General features: G+C 48.5%; 1 long non-coding RNA gene across 1 annotated transcript in view; it reads left to right on the top strand.

Annotated features, from left to right (window-relative positions):
* The window catches only part of LOC107518709, a 94,016-nt gene extending 71,661 nt beyond the window's left edge, over positions 1–22,355 (top strand). Inside the window, exon 3 of the long non-coding RNA XR_001598940.2 lies at positions 20,131–22,355. This is a non-coding gene — a long non-coding RNA (uncharacterized LOC107518709). The remainder of the gene's footprint in view (positions 1–20,130) is intronic.
* The last annotated feature ends 665 nt before the right edge of the window (positions 22,356–23,020 follow it).

The following is a 23,020-nucleotide window of genomic DNA, read 5'->3' as shown; positions in this document are numbered from 1 at the left end:
GGCACTGTGGAGATGTGGGGAAGAGGTGAGGAGGCAAGGTCTCATTTTCATTGCTTTGTCCTAGAAGCCCCCTGAGTATGTGGGGGCAGGGTTTTTCTCCTGCCCAGCCCTGGCCATGTTTGAAGGAGGAATCCCCACTGAAGATTGATGTCAAAGACTTGCCTTTCCCTCCCCCAACCTCAACCTCTGTGATTTAAAGAAATTATTTGGACATAGGAGTTAATGGAAGTAGGTTGCTAGTATGTGGGCGAATTCATCACTGTCTCCTTGCATTGCAAGAGCAGATCTGTCTTTCAGGGTAAGATATCCTGGAGTGACTTTCCAAGGTCTGAGAAATATAGGCTACCTTGGGAGAGCAGGTTTGGGGGTAGCCTTGGTAGGGATTTTGGGAAGCTGGGAAGCTGGGGTGACTGCAAAGTGACTGTAGGGATTGACTGGGAGGGCTTTTGTTTGTTCTTTAATTATAGAAGGCAGGGAGGCAGAGGGTATGGTATTGGGATTGCTGGGAATGTTGCTGCCCGAGGGCCCCGCTCCAGCTCCCCTTCCCTTCCTCCCCTTCCCCCAGCTGTCTCTTGCCCTAGGAAGAAGGCATATCCCCTGCAGCCCACTGCTCAGGGTGAGGAGGGCTGTTTTTGCAGCCGCTGTTGACAGGGATGAAAGAGGTGGGGGAAGGGAAAGGGAGGTAAAGGGGGTCTGTTTGGTGGGGGTGGTGCTCTGGAGAGGACTAGCTCTCCTCCCTTCCATTCTCTCATTCAAGCAGCTCAGCACTTCCTGAAGGTCGCACTCAGGGAGGGAATTGTTTCGAATGCAGGAACACCTAGTGCTGTAAGGCTTGGAGGCTGGGGGTGGGGGGGGATGTGAAGAGGGAAGATAATTATGTAGGTGGGGGCGGAAGTCTCTGGGCAACAAGAGCACTGCTGCCCTCTCTAACACCACACACAGCCAGGCCTTTCCCACAGTCTAAGTGTGTGTGTGTGTGTGTGTGTGTGTGTGTGTGTACAAGTACTCATGTACACTCATTTCATTTAGTGTGAGCGCAGAGACATGGCTATGAAATAAATGTTTACAGGGAGAATGACTAGAGACTATTCTGAGGCTGTCCCCCATGTCTCCAGCCCATCAGATGGTTTTTCTCAGATATTTATTTGGGTCTTGTTTGGTCATCTCTCCACTCATTCTTGCTATTTCTTCCTTTTCCCTTGGTTTCTCAGTGTTCTGTCTTTCTCTCTCTCTCTCTCTCTCTCATATCACAAAAATGGAAAGTGTTGGACAGAGACCCTTCTTCTAGCTGCCGCTATTTAGGATGTAACAAGATGAATTTAAATCAGGTAAAATAAAGGACTAGGAGTGGGGAGTTGTGGAGGTCAGGAGGTGGGCTATGGAATTCTATAGAGTCATAGACTGTTGGAGCTCAAAAGACCTGAAGAGTCCACAGATATGGAGCCAGAGGTCCTTGGGGAAACACCTATTATTGTCTGTTATAATCCGTATTATCAATAGTAAATTTGAATGTGTCCTGGAGGAGTTGCTGGGGAGAAGTGGGGTCTTTTTTGTGCTCCTAAGGCTGGCAGAACCCACACCACACACTCACTGAGATGATTCACTGAATGGAACAGCGTCTTTTCTCTGAGGCTCAGGGACGGTAGCTGATTTTGCTACGCAGAACATGACTTTTCTCCTGAAGCCAGGGACATCTGCAGATTGGATAGCCTCATCAGAGCTCTGGGCATGAGCCCAGAGGCCAGGCTGCAGGGTGCCAGCATGTTGTCCTCCTCCCAGATCGACTGCTCTCTGGACATTCTCTTCCTCAGTGACCCCAGGGGAAGTCCAGCTCTGGTTCAGGCTCTGGCAGTGTATAGAGGAAGCAGCCTCAAGTGTGTCCTCTTCTGCTGGGGCAACTAGAATCTGCTTTAACACTCCTTTTCTTCACCCCACAACTGGCTCAGCTAAACCAGACAGCAGGGGGAGCTCCTGGGTCATCCCAGGAGAGGATTCTGGGCTGCGGTTTTCAGCCTGGACTCTGAGAACACTGGAACATTTGTCTGTCCACCTGTCAGTCTAAGGGTGAGCAGGGCAGACCCTTTGAGCGCTAGAAGCAATCTTTTTCTAGCAGATAGAGACAGGGACTTGAGAGAAAACTGGCTTTTCTTACTTGTTCCTGAGATTTCTTGGGCTGGAGGGAACCTGATTTCTGCCTTCCGGAGATCAGCTGGTAGGGCAGGTCTCCATCCCTGGGCCATGGTCAGTGCCAGGTTGGTCCCACTGGGGACAGTGTAACTCCTGGTGCCTTACCAGCTCCCAATGGCTGACCCTGCTTTGGTTATCTTTGGGGCTGAATTTCTTTCAAAATGATTTTCAAATCAATCTATGTTGCTATTGCCCATGCCCTGCCCGCTAGGTTCTTTATAATGGGGAATAAGATAAAAAACCTTTTTCTCTTTCTCCCAGACTTAACACAGACCTCTGTTACTGTTCCTGGACCTGTCTGAGAGTCAGATGGGAATGCAGTAAGGTGGGGTGTGGCACAGTCCCGACCTGTAGCTGACACAGCCGGGGCTTTCTGGGCAGCAGCTCCTGCTTTCTTTCTCCTTGTCTCCCTCAGACTTCCTCATTCCCCACCCAGTTCTCCTAAAGCCACTGACACTCAGACACAGTCCTCCTTTTCAAATAACAGGGCCTGTGTGGGCACAGATTTAATGACACAGAGAGAGTAAGATGCCTGTATCAGGTTACATAACCCCAAAAGAAAAGCTCCAGCACCTCTAAGTTCTCTGTCCAAAGAATGGGGAGAGTCCAGGGCATGGTGCCTGGTGTGGAGGACAGGATATCTGGACTAGAGACAAAGGCTTTGTTGCCAGCAGAACTGAGGGCACGGGCCCGAGTTCGTGAATTTATTCTATGGGAAGGCATGTCCAAGTCATCTTCAGATTTGGTTTCTGACATCAGAACCCAGAGTCACTAGTTCTCTCTAGAATCTAGTTCTGCAGGGCCTCAGGCTGCTGGGAACATTAAGGCAGTAGGCCTTCCAAGGCTACAGGGTAGGGAAGGGAAAGATGGCCATGCTGGGGCCTAGGCCAGGTCTGGCATGAGAGCTGCCTCACTTTCCTCAGTGTTTTAGGGCTTCTGACAGCCCTAGCTCTCCCCTACTGAGGCATTACCTTTCAGAGCAGTAGAGGTTAGGGATGGGGACTTTTCTGATGGAAAATCTGCAGAGAAGTGGATCCTGTAGCTTGCTCTTAGCTCTTTCCCTGTTTCTCCCAGCTCTTTCAACCAGGATATTTTCCCTGAGGTTTCACTTCATTTCTTCCGGCTTCAGTGTTAGCCCACCCTTTAGCTTGTGGCACACCCTGGAGACCTCTGGGACACACACCTGTGCAATTCATGTGCAGTTGGACCAGTGAGGCACATGTGTGTGGCAAGAGCTGAGAATGAGAAAGACTGCATCCCAATCAGCCTATTCATGAGTCACAAAGGTTGAAAGTGTGACTGGGCGCTGGAGGAGTGTTGATGTTTTCAAGGAGGAAGATGGTGAGAGTTTGAGAGCAGTCTGCAGTTGTTCAGCTATATCTGAGGTCTCCTTCTGGAAATGAGGACCAAAAAAAGACAGAAATCTTTAAGAGGCATTGTAACCCACCTACATAGACCCCTCATTCATTCTTTTAAGAGTGTCTCCTACCCCAGGCTGGCATCTGACCCTCTGTGTAGGGGCAAAACCTTTTTTCATTCTAAGTGATTGTTTACCCCTTTCTCCAGTCTGCTGGGCATTAACAGGACATCATCCTGCTTAGGGAAACTCAGGCTCCTGAGATGGAAATGAGCGAGTGCAGAAGTGAAAGGCTCATTCTTGGTCCAGAAGTGAATTGGAAGTTCGCTAGCATGGCCATTAGGAATGTCTACTCCCCACTCACCCACCCACTACAGTTCCAGAAGGCTTGTTTTCATGGCCCTTACTGTTTAGGGAACTAAGAGTTTGGGCCTGCTCAGTGATGGCTCCCTGGCATATAATCCTGAAGGCATTGTGGTAAGAAGGGGGATGTAGAAATCACAATGATAACAGCTCGTATTCACAGAGCACTTTCTATGAGTAAAGTGTTGGTCTAAGCATTTCACGGGATTTGTCTTGGATAATCTTTAAACAACCCATTAAATCATTATCCCTATTTTGCAGATGAGTAAACTGAGGTACATACGTAATAACAATAATAATTAAAATTGTAACAATAATGATAAAATTTTAACAGCTTTCATTTTGTTTTCAGAAAGACCCAGTGCCAAGTCCTGCACAAGCATGTTATATGTATGATATTATTAAGTCCTTGTATTCATCATATTACCCCCATTTTTTAGCTAATGAAACAGACTGAGAGAAAAGTAACATCCCCAAGTTCACATAGTCTTAGTAACAAAGCAAGAATGAAACCCACTTCTGTCTGATTCCAAAGCAGTCTGTGCTCACGATCCCTTAGCAGTACTGCTTCCCAAGGGGCCATTATAGAGAGAGCAGGTGGTTATGGAAGAGAGTTCTACTGGCCTTTAAAATTAGAGGGCCTTTGGGCTGGGCCAGGGACCACAACGTCTGCCATTCTGGGAAGCTATGGAAGAGCACCCTGCTATTTACACCTGACAGTGAAGGAAGCTTTGGTGCTGTCTTCTTACCCACCTGGGACTGGGCTATGTAAACCTACAAACTGCAGGAAAACAGATCCTGGAATATGCTGGACAGGGAGGCAGGGGATGCTTGCTCTAGCCAGAAACCACTGCCTTCCTGCTCACCCTGAGATGTGTGCCCTCACCCTGACAGCCTGTCCTGGGGCTGCTATCAGCCTGCTCTCTCTTAGTCATCACTGTGAATCCTGCTGGGCTGCGGTTGCCTTGGTAACTTGATGGGAAACTCTCGAGTTTTTCTGGAACCAGAGAGGGTTATGGAGGGAGAAACCAGGCTCTGTTAGGCTGCCGGTCACAAAAGGGAAGGAACCAGTGCTCACTGCTCCTGCCAGCAAGCCAGCCAGTCCTTCCTTGGGTCTGACCTCATTCTCTTCTGTTGCATCTGCAGTAGCTTTGCAGCATTTGGGGCTGGGCCTGAGAGGGGGGAGCTGTCAGGTACTGCTCTGCCCTTGGAGTTGGCTCCCATTGTCATCAGAGTTTCCTGGACTCCTGCTTGCTGCTCCTGTGCCCTGGCTCTGAAGTCTTAATTGGTTTTATGAAGTTCAATGCCTATTTTTTATGAGACAGATAATTACGGTGAGAGGAGGTCAGGCCCTCCTCTGCTGGACTTGGTGGGGCCTCCAGAATTGCTGATTCCCCAATCAGCACCAGGCAGATTAATGAGATCAGAGTGGTCTGCGGCAGGCCAGTTGGGGAAGGGGAGATACACTCACAGTAGCAGGGGAGGAGGGACCAAGTATCCAGGCTATTAGTCCTTGTGATGGGATCAAGAAAGGGAATGTGCACCACCAGCCTCTTAAAGATGCCTGCACATCTGAGGTGGGCACCTGCAGATGCTGTCCTTTGTGGGGGTGGAGGAGATGTGGCTCTCCTTCCAGGGGCCTATGGCAACTCTCTGAGGCCTCCTGGGGGGATTCCTACCTGGAGCTGACCTGGCTGTGCCAAGAAATCCTTAATCTTGACACCATTGTTACCTGTGGAGCTGTTTCTTCTACCCTCTTCTCTACTCTTCTTTCTTTCCTTTCCCCCACAGTCTCAGTCTGAAATATAGCTTATTTCTTCCTTAGGTCAGTCTCTATAACTGGTTCCTATTTCTCTCTTGGACTTTTCTCTCAATCCTAGTCCTGAATCTATCTATCCATCCATCCATCCATCCATCCATCCATCCATCCATCCATTCCTCTCTCTCCTCCCTCCTTTCTTTCTTTGTTTCCTTTCTTCCTCCCTCCCACCCCCCTTTCTTTCACTCCTCCTCAGATACAAACTGACTTGCTGCCAGTTATAGGGCATCTCCATTCACTGACTCACTGCTGGCACAGGCAGGGTCTCATGATGGTGGGGAGTAGATGCTGGAAGAGGGGGTGGTACAGTGCAAGAAATTCCACTGGTGCTGGGATGGCTTCCCTCCAGCCCTCATGCCCAGGAAGAGCATGCAGAGCACAGGTTTACGTGCTTCTCTCTAGTCTAGAAGCTGCTGTCCAGATCTGTGTCTCCTAGATGGGCTGAGAGATTGGCCCTGTCCCTAGACTAGGCCAAATGGCTGTGTGCCCTGCTCCTCCTAGCCCTCTGGGAAGGATCTTTGACAATCTGCTCTGGCTCGAGCTACTGTCTGTCTGATCTCATGTCCTCCTCCCAAGGGGGAGAAGGTGGCCGACCCATTCACGGCAGACACAGAACAGCACCTACAGACTGAGCCAGTTGCTGGATATGGCTGGGAGTGGTACAAAATGACCTCAGGAAGACACTTACCTACTCAACATATGTTAAACTCCCTCCTCCCTTTGCTTTCTGACTCACTGGCCAACTCCCCAGGAGTCACTTCCTCCTTAGAGTACGTCCAACCTTGCAGAGAAAGAAGAAGGGAGGAATGAGACGGGAGCCACTCAGGTCAGGAGGGCCTGGAGTCCCTGGCTACAGAAGCAGGGCCCTCCTCCTTCTCCTCCTCCGCCATTTAATTAGCTAATGTCTGTAAAGGGCTGGGCGTCAGAAAAGCCCTATACAAATGTTGAGCACAATTTCATTTCCAAGACTCGCCAAGAATATATTTGCAGACTTTAGTGAAAGGTCACCGGGCCTGCCTGGGACAGAGGGAAGACTCCCTGCAGGGCCTAGAGAGAGGACAACACTGGGGCAGGGGAAGGAGAGGCCACAGTGCAAGCCAGGATCCCAGCCCTCTTGTAGGTCCAGTATCTTGGCACCATCCCTGCTTCACACTACCTACACCCTCCTGACTCCCAGGGTTCTAGAGGCTCAGCCATCTCTGCAGGCACCACCTTCAGAGACTTTCCACCAGGAGATTATGCTAATATTCACAACAACTAATATTTACTGAACACTTACTATGTGCCAGGCTGTCCTAAGGGGGCTGGAGCTCTCCAGCTTGGGACGGAGTGGCTGCTTCTCAGGGGTAGCAGGGTGGAGGAGCCTTCCGGTGAGGTGAGCCCCTGTGTGCTCCAAGCCCAGAACTGCATGAATTCTCTCTAAAACCTTTAGAACATGGGTAGTACTTATTCTGCCCTGACCAATGAGAGGAGTTTCTGCTTTGTAATCCAAGTCCCTTTAGCACAGGTGTTCTACAAGCTTCTGGACTCTCTTTTTCACAGTGACAACTCACCTGGCCCTAAATCTATTATGAAGGATCTTTGAAGTCAATTAGCCTTGACACGCTCCATGTCCAAGTGGCAACTTTCCAGTTTTTGGAGCTCCAAGGTCTGCTCGTATGTCCCTGTCCCTCTCAGAATTCTGTTATCCAGTAAAGAGGAGCAGTCCCCTCGCTTTATCTCTGGGCAGGACTGGGCTTTGGGTGAGGGCCAGAGAAACAGAGGCGGGGAGAGTGGAATAGTCAGTCTTATCCGTCATAGCTCCATAGTCAAGGTGAGTGCTTTGAGAGGGTGAGAGAGTCAGCAAAGCAGAGAATGGAGCGTTCCAGAAGAGGGAGGCGGGCCAGGCTGGGAATATTGATAACGTATCTCCAACATCCCTTGGGCCTCTTTTGTCCATATCCCTTTACCCAATAAGATCTGAACTGAGCTGGAATGGGCTTTCTGAGCGACACTGTCCTTTTGCCCTGAAGCATCACCAGTCTTTACCCTGTCCCCAGTTGTTTCTGGTTCCTCTCTAGAGCCCAGGGGCCTTCCAGTGTCATCAGTTCATTATCATTTTGATAGAAGTCCTTAGTCTTTGAAAAAGCCTGACTCCCCAGCTAAGGCGGCTCCCATGCAATCTGAGGAGGAGTACAAATGGATGGAGATGGGGCGGGAGGGGTGCGGGCGGTGTACACACACATCAACTCAGAGGCACAAACACAGTGCCTCTTGGCACTGTGTGTGTAAATGGACACAACACCCCCCCCCCCGCCCCAGTGCATACAGCACACATACCTTTATACACAAGCAAGGGATTTATTACATGCCCAGGTATAGTTATACCAGAGAGCCCACAGAGCTGTGTTCACTGTAGCCATACTCAGTTGCTTACAGCCCCGGAGATTCATGCAACATCTAGACTTGTGATGCAGCATCCAGCAAGCAGCCTCAGCCTCCTGCAAACACAGAGGCCAGGCTCCCCGGACTTGGGGTGGGGGAGGGTAGTGGAGTGTGGAAGCAGAGGTTAGAGATCTGCAAGTCCATTAGCCATAAGAAGCATGTCTGGAATCTAAAATCACAGAGACAAGGGCGCTGCAGAGTGGTTCCAGACAGTGAGTTCACATTTCCTAGCCCCTCCTCCACCAGGAAGCTCCTGGTGGTCATAAAGCCATTTGGGGATTAGAGCAGCTCCCTCAATAAAAGCTACTTATTCAAAAGGTGCTTTCCGTTAATTTGCATGTACTTCATAGACATTACAATGTATGGAAGAGTTGCCTCCTCAGCCTCCCTCCAGTATCCCTCCCCCCGCCCCCCACACTCCTTTCCTCTGCCCACATTGGTGGGCACAGGTACCAGTTTGGCTAGGCCATGCTTTGCAACCACCCAGGGATCTTGATGGGGGTTTGGAGGTGGCGAACACTGGACATTGACTGGTGATCTTTGGAGGGGCAGCTCCAGGGACAGCCCGAAGGGGCCACAGCTGAGAGAGTTTTCCAAAGGAGAGAAAGGAAGACCAACCACAGGGGGAATCCTCCCAGTTCCCCAGAAGGCTGCAAGCCTAATCTAGGGAAGGGTGATTCTGACTATTTGCTGTTTGTAAGTGGGGTTGCAATGGTGGATAGGTAAATCAACGTCAACTTCTAAGACTTTCTGTCAGCCACCTCTCATGCATTCAGTTCTTTCAAAGAATTACTAATATCTACTCTGTGCCAGGGTTTATGCTAAGCATGTAAAATACAGTGGTGAATAAGACAGTGTGACCCCTGCCCTCACAGGATTCCAGTCTAATGGGGAAAACCCACAAAAAACGAGGAAACCAGCTGATGAGTACAGAATTACAAATTATATAATATATAATAAGTACTGTAAAGTGAACAAACAGGGTGCTGAGATAGAATGGGGAGCCTACATCAGATGAAGTAATCAAGGGAGGGTGGAGACATAGGAACAGACCTAGAAGAGTAGGAGTAAGGGGAAGAGCATTTCAGGTGGCAGGAATTGCCAGTGCAAGGGCCCTGTGGCAGGAGTGTTGGAAAAGCAGAGAGCGATGTGGCTGGAGTAAGACAATGATAGGAAGAGGAGTACCCGGTGAGGTTGACATGGTTAAGACAGGCCGGGTCAGGTCTTGGGAGCTATGGCAAGGAATGTTCTATTATCTTTAGGGAGGAGGGAAGTTCTCAAAGAGGTTTAATCAGGGAAGCAAGAGGTGTGATCTGACCTCCATTTAGCAGGACGATGTGGGTAGACCAGTGGGGAGACTGTTACAGTTATCTCAGCAAAGAGAGACAGGAAAGGGAGAAGGAAAGCAACTGACTTTTTTTTTTTTTAAAGGGAAAATCGAAGTCCTCAAGGTACCTGCTCCATAGAAATCAGAAATTTCTCTCTTGATTTGTTCTTTACTGCCACAAAGGTACACCACAGGATTTCCCGCCCCAGCTCTGGGAAAAACCATGGCTGGACTCTCCTCATTTCCTCATCACCCCAGGTCAGGGTACTGTCTTTTGGAGACTCTCCAGGGAAGGCTCCAACCTGCCTCGGGGCACATCCTGCAGGTCTAGGAGGAGGTTGCCAGTCTGGGAGGAGAGGTCAGTCTCAATGCCGTCTTGCCCACTTGATCCAGAGCATTTCATAGTGCTACATACTGGGCACTGTCCAGCTCAGACCTGGTGGAGTCAGGTGAACACAGCCACTCACCCCCACTCTCCAAGCTAGGGCTCTAGAGATCTTAGAGCCAATTCCAGCTTTCAGCCACCCCTCCCACCATCAATCAGGGATAAGAAGCATGTCAGAATCAGGGCTCGGGGAAGGAGGGGTGGCTCAGAGCCTGAACCACCCCCAAGGGATGCAGGAATATGAGGTGAGTATCCTGAGCTTGAACATTTACAGGTAGCACTCAGGATTGAAAACTGATTTATAGTCTGCAGGCAGGCAGGAGGGAGTGGGAAGAAGGTGGGGAGCTCTGTGTACAGTGCAGCCTTGTGGGGCGGTGGTAATTATATATTACATTGAACTGTCCTTGCAGCACAGAGAAGGGCAGTGAGAATGAGACTCTAAATCACCCTTTCCTGATGTTCCCCTCCCTGTGATTTGGCCCCAGAGCCCATGGCTGACACTTCTACACACACACACACACACACACACACACACACACACACACACACACACCAGTGGGGAACAGCCTAACTGGGGACCCAGAAAGCAGAAAGATGAGATGTTATCATCTCTGGCAGCTTCCAGGGGCTGCTCATCCTACAGGCCTCATTGTTTATTGCTTCCCACTCCTCCCACACTCTCTCTCCTCCTTCTTCCACTGGGGCCTGAATGTGAGCTGTATCATTTGAAGACAACATCCCTGTCCATCCTTCATTCATTCACTCTTGCAGTATCTCTTTTCCACACCAGTCACTACCTTGGTTTGTTTGGGACCTCATCACTTTTCTCCTAAATTTTTGAAACTGTCTCACCCTCACCCTTTATCCATCATTCTTTACTTTGTTGCCACGGTGATCTCCCTAAATATACCACTGACCATAGTCTTGATCTTATCTGTCAGGGAATTGCAGGTATGGGAAGAAATGGTCAAAGACTGGGTTCTTGAGGACTCAGGAAGGAAGAAGTCTCCCCAGGCTCTCTGCAGGTCCAGGTCTGTGATTGCTGGCTCACTGCTCGCCCTGAGCTATCAGCCCAGGATGGGTACTCATTCTTCCTTCTCTGGCTGGACCCTGGTCCTTAGATCAATCACTTGGAATTTCCACCAATTGCCTTATCCCTGCCCCCAGGGCCCTGGCTGCAAGTGCTTGACACTTCCTGGTTCATTAGGGAGGTGGTAGTGTTTAATGGTGATGAGAAAGGGCTCTGGGGTCAGACAGATCTGGGTTTGAATTCTGGCCCAGACTGTGCATGAATTATTTGAGTAGTGAACTGATTAAAAGCAAGAACTCTGCAACCTGATTGCTTGAGTTTGAATCTTGGTCTGCTACTCTTTCGTCTATCTAGGGTGGTTACTTAACATCTCTGTGCAATTTCCCCATTTCTAAAATAAGGATAATAATGATACCTACCTCATAGGGTCACTGTGCAGATTAAAGAAGCACAGTATGTAATAATATTTATAATCTTCCCTGGAATCTGAGCTATTATTATTGTAATTTCACCTCTTGGAGCCTGTTTCTTGTCTGTAACAAATCTCCACAATACATCTCCCTGCCTCAAGGTTGTTGTGAAAATCAAATGACACATTCCCTTTAGAAACTCTCAGAAGTTCTACAAATGTTAGGTATTATTATTTATCATCAGGTACTTGCTCCCTGAAGTTCTCAGAGTTTGGGCAAAAGGGTCACCTTCCCTCTAACACTGAAGCAGTTACCTTCATCCTCCTCCTATACTAGCCTAAAGCAGAAAGTTGTGGCGTTCTGGAGCTAGGAGCAGCCTTGGAGGTCATCTGGTCCTTTTCCCTCTAGAGGACTGCATGGCGCAGTAAGCCATTCTGACAGATGGGCAACTCTGATAAAGAGAGAGATGGTTTCAAAGGAGGCTGTTAATTAAATTAAGGACAGAGTTTACTCTCTTCAATGCAGAGGTGGACCTAGGTTTTGTGGGACCCGAAACTAATACAATTTGGGGAAGCCCTCTTTAAGAAAAATTGTAAAAATAAAATTAAGTACAGGCTTTGAAAAGGAACTGTGCTAATGAGGAGCCCTGAAGCTTAAGTTTCATTAGCTTCAGAAAATCCACTTCTGCCACCATGTGAGGTGGGTATTTGATAAATACTTGTCAGTTGGTCGCTTATGGCCAAAACAAACCATTTTCACTGTGTTATAGGCCAGGACCCCCAGAGCACTAGGGCGGGCTCATTCTCCACCCAGATTCTGGTAATCACCCCATTATGTGGGTTGTGGTTCCTCCACTGCCTTCACCTCAGGCTAAATTGTTCTTTTTCAAGACTCACAGGCAATTTATTTTTGCTTTCAATTCATTTGCATGTGATTTACATATTTTTAATATTCACACTCATATTTGGAACCCTTCCTCTGTCCCAGTTTAAGCTAGATTCCTGGGACTTAGTTAACAAATAAGACTGAACTTTCTTCCAGGACGTAGAGGGGAAAATACAGTCAATATGGGGGTGGGTGGGATGATGATGACATTTGTCTTGCAGTGAGTTTCTGAAGTCTCTAGCCCTACTCAAATTGTCCTCCATATATTCCTGTCCCCTGCCGACCTCATCCCTACCCAATTTCCCCATGATTATGAAGTTGGAAGTGCACATACAGTCAAGAACACACATGCCTATCCAAATGCTGGGCTTACTGTAGCTCACATGTGTGGCCCCTATAGTCAAGAGGCACAAAACATCAAGATGTCAGCAGACAAGAGCACACAGAAGTTCTTCCTCACATCACTCCCAGGGAGAATTAGCCCCCTAGCAGCCCCTAGTTTTGTTTAGAAGTCCAGATTTTCCCCCTTACTGACAGAGACAGATGGCAGGTGGGAGTATGTATGAGTGAGTATATATGTGTGTGTGCATGCGCATATGCATATAAGCTGTACACACATATAAAAAGTGTGCACACATTTGTGAGACAGTGAATGCCCACACGCACATTAGTACATTTACTAAGACAGGCAGGTGGAGGAAGTGGAGGAGAGGATGTGGGAAGGAAGGTCTCAATCTAAGAAAACCACATTGTGGTTCTAAATACCATCAAAGGCGAAATCTCCTTCCTCAAATCTGCTCTGTAATGGGGAGGCAAAAAGAAACTAGCAAGGCAAGAAAAGGTCTCAGGCCAGGGATGAAGCACAGCTGCCAGTGTCACCGATGGCTCCAGCAGTGACATCACTCTCCCAGATCCCTTCTCTGAAGTGGTGAGTCACCCAGAGCCCAATCAATACTGCATTCCATTTGTCTGTGCCATCTTTATGCTCTCATGAGCCAATTCATACTTTCCTCTTCCACACACCCCAGTCCCTGCCCCCCATGTATCCCTGAGGAGCCTGAGCCTAAACCCTGGGGCTTAGTTCTTTTTTAAGCCTCAATCAAAGAAAGCAGGAATTCCTGCTTCTGGGTGAGGCATTCAGAGAGACGAGAGGGAACAAGAGAAACAAAAAGACACTCTTGCTGTATGTAGGGGGCCCTTACAACAGAAGCTGAAAACTTGAAAACTTTCAGAGCCAGCTTGTGAATAAGGGCTGAGGAGAAAGAAGAAGAGGCAGGAAAAGAGAATGGAAAGCAGACAGTCAGAAGAGAAAGAAGAAATGAAACTAGGATTGAAGAAGAGAGTGAGGCGAGGTGAAGCTGACAGCGGTGAATTCTTATTTCTCAGGATCTTAGGATTGCTACCCCATTTCCATGGCTCTCCAATCATATTTGGATCCCTAGACCTAGTGATGTAGGGGGAGGCCTAACACTCCACACTACCTCCCTGGGGGAGGAGCCCCAGTATCTGCCATATGAGGTTTCACCATAGTCCCACCCTCCTTGTTAGAGATGGGGGTGGAGGAGCTAGAACTGAGGCAGAGGAGGAACAAAGAATGAGAGGCACACGAAGGAAAGCGGGGCCCACTGGGGCAGCTCTGGTTTCTCTCTTGGGACCTCAGTTTTTTTCTAAGGACTTGGCACCTGCCCAACCATTGTTTCCTCTGGCCTGGCCCTCATGCTCAGTGGCAGCCTGAGCATCATCCCTTGCCACTGACAGGAATCAGAACAGAGGCCCCTTTATTTGAGTTGGACTTGACTACCCAGTCTCTGTGACCCTAATTTCCCAAGATACTGTTTGTTCCTGGTGTAAAGTGAGCTGGTGTAGGGAAACTAGCCTTTGGGTTTATATCTGAGTCAACAAGATGACACCAGAGAGGTAAGACTGAGCTTTCACGAGATTGCAGAGAGTTTCAGGTGGATATCCACCATTCGGGGATTTCTTCCCTTCATGTGCTATGGCTGAATGTATTTACAAACAAGAAAGTCTGTCTTCAATCCCAGATTTCTCAATCAACAACAATAACAACATTGAACCAATAATAATAATAATAGCAACCATTTACTGAGTGCCTAATATATGTCAGAGAATTTGGTAACTGTCTTCCTATGTACATTATCTCATTCAGTCCTGTAAAAACACCATGGGACAATCACTACTGTGGAAAATGAAGGAGTACACTGAGGTTTCCAGAAGCTGGCGCCATGGCTTGAGGTAGAGCTGAAATTTGATCCCAGATCTGTCTGAGTTTTCCGGCTTCAACACTGCGGGCTCCCTTTCCTTTTGAGTTGCAATCCAAAGCCTTTATCTCCAGGAAGTACTCATTCCCTTCCTCAACTCTCTCCCCTACACCAGCCTCAGGAAGCTCCAGGCTGCCTCAACTGTCTTTCCTGCTGGTTCAGGTTAGGTTTGGAGTTCTGTTTGTGGCCCTTGGGGTTCAGAGCAGTCTGGCTTCAGCTCCTACTCCCCAGGGAGAAGGAGAGGTGAATGAGAGTGGCTGTCATTTCACACCAGGAACAAAATCATGAGGTTTTTGGATAGGTTTAGGATCACATGCTACCTTGGGCTCCTGTATCTCTGGAGCCCCACAAAAGGGAGGAGAAGAACATGGAAAACTACCAGATCCTCAAAGGAGCTGGGGATGAGGGCAAAGGTGGAACAAGAAATTTCTTTTCCCATCAAAGCTCGTGCCCTTAGAAGGCTGGTGCTACTGTTTGCTACAGGGCAGTCCCATCTTCTAATGTGGCTTGAAATGCAGCTCACCCCACATTCCTAGATCCTGTGTCCCCCAGTGAAATGAACCTGTTCCAGACCTTGGAAGGCCACAAGCACCTCCTGTTATGTTCAGTGAAAACAGTGTGCTGCTAGGGTTTGAAGCAATCCCAGAACCTTCTCCTAGACTGCCTTCTCCAGGCTCCTCATGGAGGGGATGTTCTGGAGCTTTACTGGGAGACCCCATGTGGACCAAACATCCCTCTCAGAGTCTGTGAGCAAATCAGGGCAAGAGCTGCATAGGGAAAAGAAGAGCAGGGCAAAGACAGCTGGGTGTTCTCACACAGGGAGGAGAGTTGCCATGTCACCCAAGGATAGAGAGCCAGAAACACAGAGATGGAGCAATGCAACAGAGAGAGCATGGTTCTCCTTTCCCCTGGGGTCGGGGCACATGTGGCTCTAGGTGGCTCTAGACATAATTTAGGGCAAGCCTTCTTTTCAACATAAGGAAGTCGAAGTTCAGAGGGGGACAGGAGCTGCCCTAGATCATACCACTTCTGAGTGAGTCTCCCAGTCAGGGGTCTGGGGGCAATGAGGAGAGGTAGCCCTGCCCCAGCTGTCTTCTGAGAAGCAAGGAGACCTAAAGGGGAGGAGTCACACCCAGGAACTTCAAGGGCTTTGTCTCTGAATCTGTAAAATGCTCTGGGCCCTCAGTTCCCTCATTAGTGAAAAACAAAGACAAGAATATCTGCTCTCCTTCTTTGCAGGGCTGTTGTGGGAATCAGCTGGAAAGAATACACGGAGAAGAGCTTTACAAGCTCAGAGTGTTATTAAGTTTGTGATTAGGCCAGGTCATTGAGGGCTGCCAGAATAATGGGAGGATTAATGCCTACGCTCTGGGAAGGAGGGAGGCTAAAGTCGGCCTTGTCTTCTCTCGGTCATCCACCCTGAGAGAAAGCAGTCGGTGTGTCCAAATCGACTTAAGTAAGAAATGTGCAGTAGCAGCAGTCGTGCCTCACTCAGCCTTCACTTGCCCAAGGCAGAGAGATTTTAATTTTCGAGCTGTAATGAGAAAAAGAAACTCAAAATTAAAGAATATTCCAGTGAAGCAGTCAAAATAGCTGTCCAGACTCTAAATTGAGGGGATAAATGTAAATTAAATTTCCTTCTCTCTCCCCAGCACCAACTGGGCTTGAAGAAGCAGGTGGGGCTAGGACACAGCTGATCAAGGACCCTACAGTCCTGGCCTTGAGGTCAGACAGGCAGGCAAAACCCCGCGCCCACTCCAGGATGCTGACAGAACAACAAGTAACAGAGACCTTCCACCCACTCACAGGAGAAATTCACCTCCAGCAAGGTTGCCTTCACTCAAGCTGCCATGACCCTGCTGAGTGAGGTCAGGCCCCAAAAATTGAATTCAGGAGGCGTTAGGTGATGCCCTTGTCTCCTGCGGTCTAATTTTCTGAGGCATAGAGATGCTGTGGCCTAGTTTTTTCTCCTCTTCTCTCAAATTTTGGTTCACTCCTGTATCACAAACATCTCTCTGTCTCCTACAACTCAGACTAGTAGTCCTGGGGATGGGGAAGGGAAGCCTAGGAGGGAGGGAGCACCTGAGCCCTCAGCTCACATTCTTCTGAGCTTCCATCTGTTCCTAAGGGAACACCGTTTCAGACACTGTGGGAAGTTGGGATGGTGGGAATGTCACGGTGCCCCTGAAAATACGTGTCAACCTAAAGACCAGGACACAGCCTTCTCCCTGGGCCTCTCCTGGCCTCACCCATTGATCTTCAAAACAAAAGATGTCTCGCCCCATCCCAGCCCTACCATCTGCTCTTGACCTTCTCCTTTTTCCCTCAGTTTTTCTCATCTACTTATCTAAGAAATATGGACTGAGGTGTGGGGAGTGTATGTGCCAGAATCTGTGCTGGGGTCAGAGGCTACATAAGTAAACCAAGTCCAGTACCTGTTGTCAGGTAGAAAAGACAGGTGAACTGAGGATTGTGATACAATATAGAGCATGCTCAACAGTCAAGTATGGAGTTGTTCAAAAACTCTGGAGTCAGATTGACCTTGGTTCTGAAACTGCCTCCATCCCTCACTCCTTACGGTGTGACCTAAGGCAAATTTTCTAACCTTCAGTTTATTCATCTGTAAAATAGAAATGATAACACCTTATAGGATTGTTGTGAAGATCAAATGAGATAATCCTGGTAAATTGGAACAGCGTCTGGCACATGGTAAATATTCACTAAAGGCCAGTTAGTATTATCTGAAGTATACTAATGACAGTGCTGACATTTATTACCTTTTATTGGGTGCTCACTCTGAGCCAGCCAGGGTGTTAAGGATACAGCAATGACTCAACTGTGGTCCTCGTCCTTAAAGAGTCCATAATTTCTTAGAGATGACAGATGTGTACATAGACCACTGAAAAAGTTTGATCACTGTCATCATCACTCCAAGACCTGTCATTTTCTGAGCCCTCACCATGTGTCAAGCACAATACTAGGTTTTAAAGATACATTATCTTTAATTCTTCCCTAACCCTGCGAGGGCTATCTCACCCGCATTTTACAGAGGGTTCATAATAATGAGTAATTTGCTCAAGATCAGGCCATTTGCAGAGTGAAGTACTAACTTGAAGAAGACTGATCTGCTCTGTCTGAAAAGGAATCAGGGAAGCCTTCTGAGAAGAGGTGATGTTTAATCAGGATTTTGAAAAACGAGTAGGAGTTTTCCAGGGCCAAGATGGGGAAGGAACGAAATGGCACAACACTCCTGGGGGCCTACTGGAGTACCGAAGTTGTGAGCGGCAGCAGCAGTGGCAGCAGCAGGAATTCCCTAGTCCTGGAGGTCTTTGGGTCCCACATCAGAGAACAATAACTGGGCTGTGGTTCTCTGTATCCTCCCTGACTGCCATTCCCTTATGTCTGTTCCTCCAGACCACGTCATAACCTACATGAAGTGTGGTTATTTTAGGGAGGATATAGTCAATAGGCTTGCAATCCCAGAGGATTTTAGCTAAGGCACAGAGCTAAAATAATTGCATGGAAATGGAGCCCCTCTCTCCATACTTGTTGATCTAGCCAGGGGCCCACCAAGTCAAGGGTGTGAGGCGGGAACCCCAGGGAGGCTGGGAGGCACTGATTGGGATGGAGCCAGGGAGATAGTGTCAATGGCCTTGAGAAGACCCCACTAGATTTGGGGCAGATAAATGAAACTTCTTCCTTTGTTACAGTCATCTTCCCTCCATTCTTTCTCTCTTCCTGTTCACTCCCTTCACATCTGACAATAGCTGCAGAGGAGGTGACCATTTTGGTGTAGTCACAGTGCTGGTGGACTGAGCTAGGATGTGTCATTGGGATCCATCTGGCTGGCCTTGCACTCAGAAAAATCTGGACTCATCATCATTAACATTCTTTTTCCCTAGAGAAGAGGAGGAGACATCCTGCACTAAGGGTAGTAGCAAAGGGGAGATTCCTTAGAGCAAAGCAGCCTTAGGAGCTCAGCTTGAGTCTCCCACCCACCCTCAGCCAGCACAGCGAGGGACTTCCAGGGGTTTGAGACAGACCTCGGGGGAAAGTGTGTGACCACAGGGTAGAGAGGCTTTGGTGCATGTGACAGATAGATTGCAGATGCTCTCCAAACTCCTGCTTGAATAATGTGGCTTTGGAGGAAGGAGGATGGACAGGTATGTCCCTGAGGCTGACTGACCCACCCTCCACCCTCTCCTTGAAGCAGCCCCACCAGCCTCACAGGCCTAACTCATTCCTCACATTAAGAAGCAGCCCTGTGAGGGTATGGCCCCCACAAGTAGGAAGCTCAATAAAATGCTCAAAGAGGCAATTATTTCTGGGCTGCCTATCCCAGGCCAGAGTACCAGCAGCCAGATTTCCAGAGCTGCTGTCATTGCCTCTGGCTGTTGGCAAATTAAACTTCCTGAGAAATGAGAATGAGCTGGCCTCCAGCTCAAGAGGGTTGGGATTGTTTGCTTGCTGGAGCTGTCAGTGTGGGGCTGGAGGTCCCGGGGGACTGGTGACAAGGGTAGATTATAGAGGAAGCAAAGCAGCATTTTAGGCCTCTACCAGGTAGTAAACACCTGTGCCATGTGCCCATGGAAACATGTTCGAAACATATACCAAGACTTCATGTCACCTGCTGAGATGTGGGCTTGGTGAGGGCAGGGGCCATGGGGCTCTTGACAACTGCCCTGGCACATAGTAGATGCTCAGTAAATAGATCCAGATTCCTGAATGAATGTGCGTACTTAGACACCAAGCCAGAGTCTCTTGATAAACACTGAGAATCCTTCTCAGCCCTTCACCCAACACAAGTCACATGCGGGTACCTTGAAGAGCAAGTTAATGCCCTGCCTCCTCGTCTTTCCTGTGGGGTTATGCTGTGGGATTCTTATTAAATTCCCAAAAAAGTGAGAAATGGCCTCCTTGGCACATGAAGGGGTGGGCACTGGCCTTGTTGGGTACCCTGCAAAGAAGAGGTACCCTTGGGCTTCAGATCACTACAGTTTCCTCTTTCACCTATGTCAGGAACGCATGCCTGCCCAGACCAGCTTCCACCCCCGTCTGTTGACATGTACAGCCAGCTATCCCTCATATCTCTAGCCTCCCTTTCCATTGTCACATAGTGTCCCTCTTACTCTTGAGCCCCACTTCAAATTGTCCCAGCTTTACCTCTTATTCCCCCTCTGCGGTGACAAACAGTTTCAGGCTGGCTTCAACCAGTTCATGGGGCCAACCCGATAGCGCCTTCTCTTCAGGCCTCTGACCTTACCCTCTGGCTTTCTGCTCCAGGGCTTCTTTGTGATTAGGGAACTGCTGGCTTTGCAGCCTGGAGTGCAGCCTAAAGTGCAGGGTAGTTAATGCCCTGGGGATAACTCTTTACAATGGAGTGGGAACCACTGAATAAACAGAGGCTTCTTACTTGTTCTGGGACCTTTCATAAAACTTTTCAGAATGCTCCCTGGTTGCTTAAAGCTGTAACCAACTCAGTAACACAGTCATACACTCTCACATGAGCTTCAGTCTCTAACCCTCACCCCTGCTGCCTGGATCAGAGCCTTTGTTCCATGGTTGGCTTTCAGGAGAACTCAGGCTAAAGGACTTCCCTTTACTCTTTGCTGTCTCTGTCCCAGCCACACTGATTGCAGTTTTTCAACTTTTTTCCCACCTCAGGATTTTCCCACCACCTGGAGTGCTTTTCTTTCTGCTAAGGAAAACTTACTGAGACCTGAATGACTAGAAAGAGGCAGCGATGAGAAGGAAGGTCTGGGAGAAGAGCGGTCCAGGCAGAGGGAACAGCTAATGCAAGAGCCCTGAAATGGGAATGAACTTGGCAAGCTCAGGATGCAGCAAGAAGGCTTTTGTGGCTGGAGCAGAGTGAGAGGGAAGAGGACCACAAAGCTCAGTTGGAGAGGAGGACAGGAATCAAAACAAGCGCAGTTTTGTAGCCCACAGTAGGGAGGTGATATTTTAAATGCATCAGGAAGCAAGCTCTAGGAGGGCAGGGATTATGTTGACTGCTTCACCTCTGGCCCCCAGTAAGTAGTAGGCACTCAATAAATGTTTGTGAAATAAATGAATAAACATCCTTGCCTGTATCCATGTGGATATAAGAAATGTCCAAACCTGTAGAGAATTTTTATGCATTTATTGAACCAAACTGATGACAATTACTGGGAAGTAAGATCTCAAATGCTCCTGAGAACGACAATTTCCCAGTTTCTTTTGTGCATTCAAAGTTAAGGAGAGAAGGTAAAAACGATTACGTGGAGGTGGGAGAAAGCAAGGTGGGTGCTGGATTACAGGATCATTAACATGATTATGTGCTTTCTTAAGGATGCTTATTTCAAAGGTATGTCAACCTAAATGCACAAAAACAATGGACAGGGCTTGCTTAAGGCAAAAATCAACCTTTTACTTAAAAAGGTTATATGACTGGGGCCTGACTACCCATCATGACTTGCCCAGTTAGGAATTTATGACCAGCTCATCCTGTGAGGTTACTTTCTATAGAACCCCTTTTTCATTCACACCGTGTCCCGACCACCTCTTGCTCCACACAAGGTGACAGAGTAGTTCTGTTTTCTAAGATGACAGGTCCTAGAGGAGAGGGTCAGGCTGGTTTTGTTTTATCCTGAGAGAATCCTTTGGGAATGAGAGCTCTGCCTGCTCTGGGCACTGACTCTCCTCTCCTCTTTTCTCCCACAGTTAATTCTGATGCCGTTGCTCACTTCTCTGCTTGTTCTGGGACCTGCTCCTGACACCATTAGTCACCTCTCTTGGTTCTCAGCTTCCTTAATGAGCGGCTGTCTTTTCTTCAGTCTGAGACAGGCCTCCTCCTGCCTACTGCTTCCTGGGGAAACCAAGGTCTGGGGTGGTTGTGTAAGGCTCAGAGAAGGGTCCCAATCTTCTCTCCTGCCTCCCTTTATGCTCTGAAGGGGTTGAGGGAAAAAGGATTATCTCTGGGTAAAGGAGGAAGTAAGTGGAAGACAGCTGAAGTTTAGGGGTAGATTATGGAGGGGACCTGGCTTCCCTGCTGGAAAGAGTCCATGGAGGGGACAAGGAACAGAATGAAATAACAGCAGGAGTAACTGATGGAGGGCTGAAGGGGAGAGATCCCATTCTGGTGGGAAACTGAGTCCAGAGGGCCTTTGTCTGGCTGATGGCCTTTCCTGGGCTGGCCAGTCTCTGCCCTGTTACTATTCTCCATAGAGAGGTGACAGAATAACTTCTTAAGAGCCCTGCTACATATCAGAGAACACTCGATTGCAATCCCTTGATTGATGTTGGTCGATCTGAAGCAGCCCTGGGCAAGGACACCCACCAAAGGGCTAAGGTGACAGAATGGTTCCACACTGCTGTGTCATAGTAAGGGGCCCTGCAGAAAAGAGATAGCACACTCAGAGTGTAAGTTGAAGAGAAGCTAATGAAAGGAACATTTCCTGGGCGGGGTTATTGGAAACAACAGAAGACACAGAGGCACCCAGGCCCTAGCCACAGAAGAAAGGCTTTACCAGTTCTCGGCTGGAAGGGAAAGGGGTAAAGGAGGGATTGGTGTTGCCAGAATCTGATGAAAACTGTATGTGGGAGAGCCATTGTCCTACAGGAGTTGTGCTCTTCTGTAAAGGACTGTAGTGACTGCCAATACCAAGGTCCAGCAGTAGAGCTTGTCTCCTGCCAGGGCCTCCTAATAGGGCCAAGTCCAACAGGGAGCTGAGGCCACGGAGCCAGGGTGATACATTGTCCATAGAGGTCAGCTTCCCGGGGGGCACTGAGCATGGAGAATGAATCTAGAACCTTGTTATCTCCTCTTCCTGATGTCACCTACCCCTAGGCCTACCTAGCCCCTACCTGGTTCCTAAAAAGCTTACAAATCCCTGTGCCACTTGTGCTCAGAACTCATACCATCTCTAAGTCCAGGTTTGGGTCAAGCTTAGGGGAGGCCCCAACCCTATGGGTAGGATTTCCTTTGTCCTGAGTGCGCATCTAGGGTGGCTGTTCAGCATCAGGATTCCCAGATGGGCCTGTTTTCCTTGCTCTCGGCTTTGGGAACAGGCAAGTTGGGTAATTATACTTTCCTAACAAACCCTTGCCCCCATTTGACTCTCTTTCAGCTAGATGAGGCAAGAGGTTTTCCCCTACTTCTCCTTGCAGGGGCTCTGGCTTCTGTCCCTTATCCTCTGAAATTCTATTTTGATTTGTGAAACTGGAGAAAGCTGCTTGACTTTTCCTAGAAATGCCAAGTCTCTCCTTCCTCCCCCTTGGAACTATTAAATTATTAAGTCCCATAGATTCACTTCTCAACACCGTCTGGGTTTCTACCTTGAAAGGTAATTGGTCCCTTCTTCCACGCCAGCTCATTTCTCACCCTGGGTCACCCTGATGGTCCCTAAGGGAAGAACCTTAGGTGTACTTTAAGCTCTGAAGCCTAGGGGATCCAGTCATAAATGTATATTGTATTATTCAGGGTTCTCCAGAAAAACAGAACCAATAAAAATGCTAGATATAAACATAAACATAAATATGTGCATGCGTGCGTGCGTGTGTGTGTGTGTGTGTGTGT

The sequence above is a fragment of the Rousettus aegyptiacus genome, unplaced genomic scaffold (assembly GCF_014176215.1).
Source record: "Rousettus aegyptiacus isolate mRouAeg1 unplaced genomic scaffold, mRouAeg1.p scaffold_m13_p_7, whole genome shotgun sequence".
In the NCBI taxonomy this organism is placed as follows: domain Eukaryota; kingdom Metazoa; phylum Chordata; class Mammalia; order Chiroptera; family Pteropodidae; genus Rousettus; species Rousettus aegyptiacus.
Note: the sequence above shows the minus strand (reverse complement) of the source record. Positions and strands in the feature narration are given on the sequence as shown.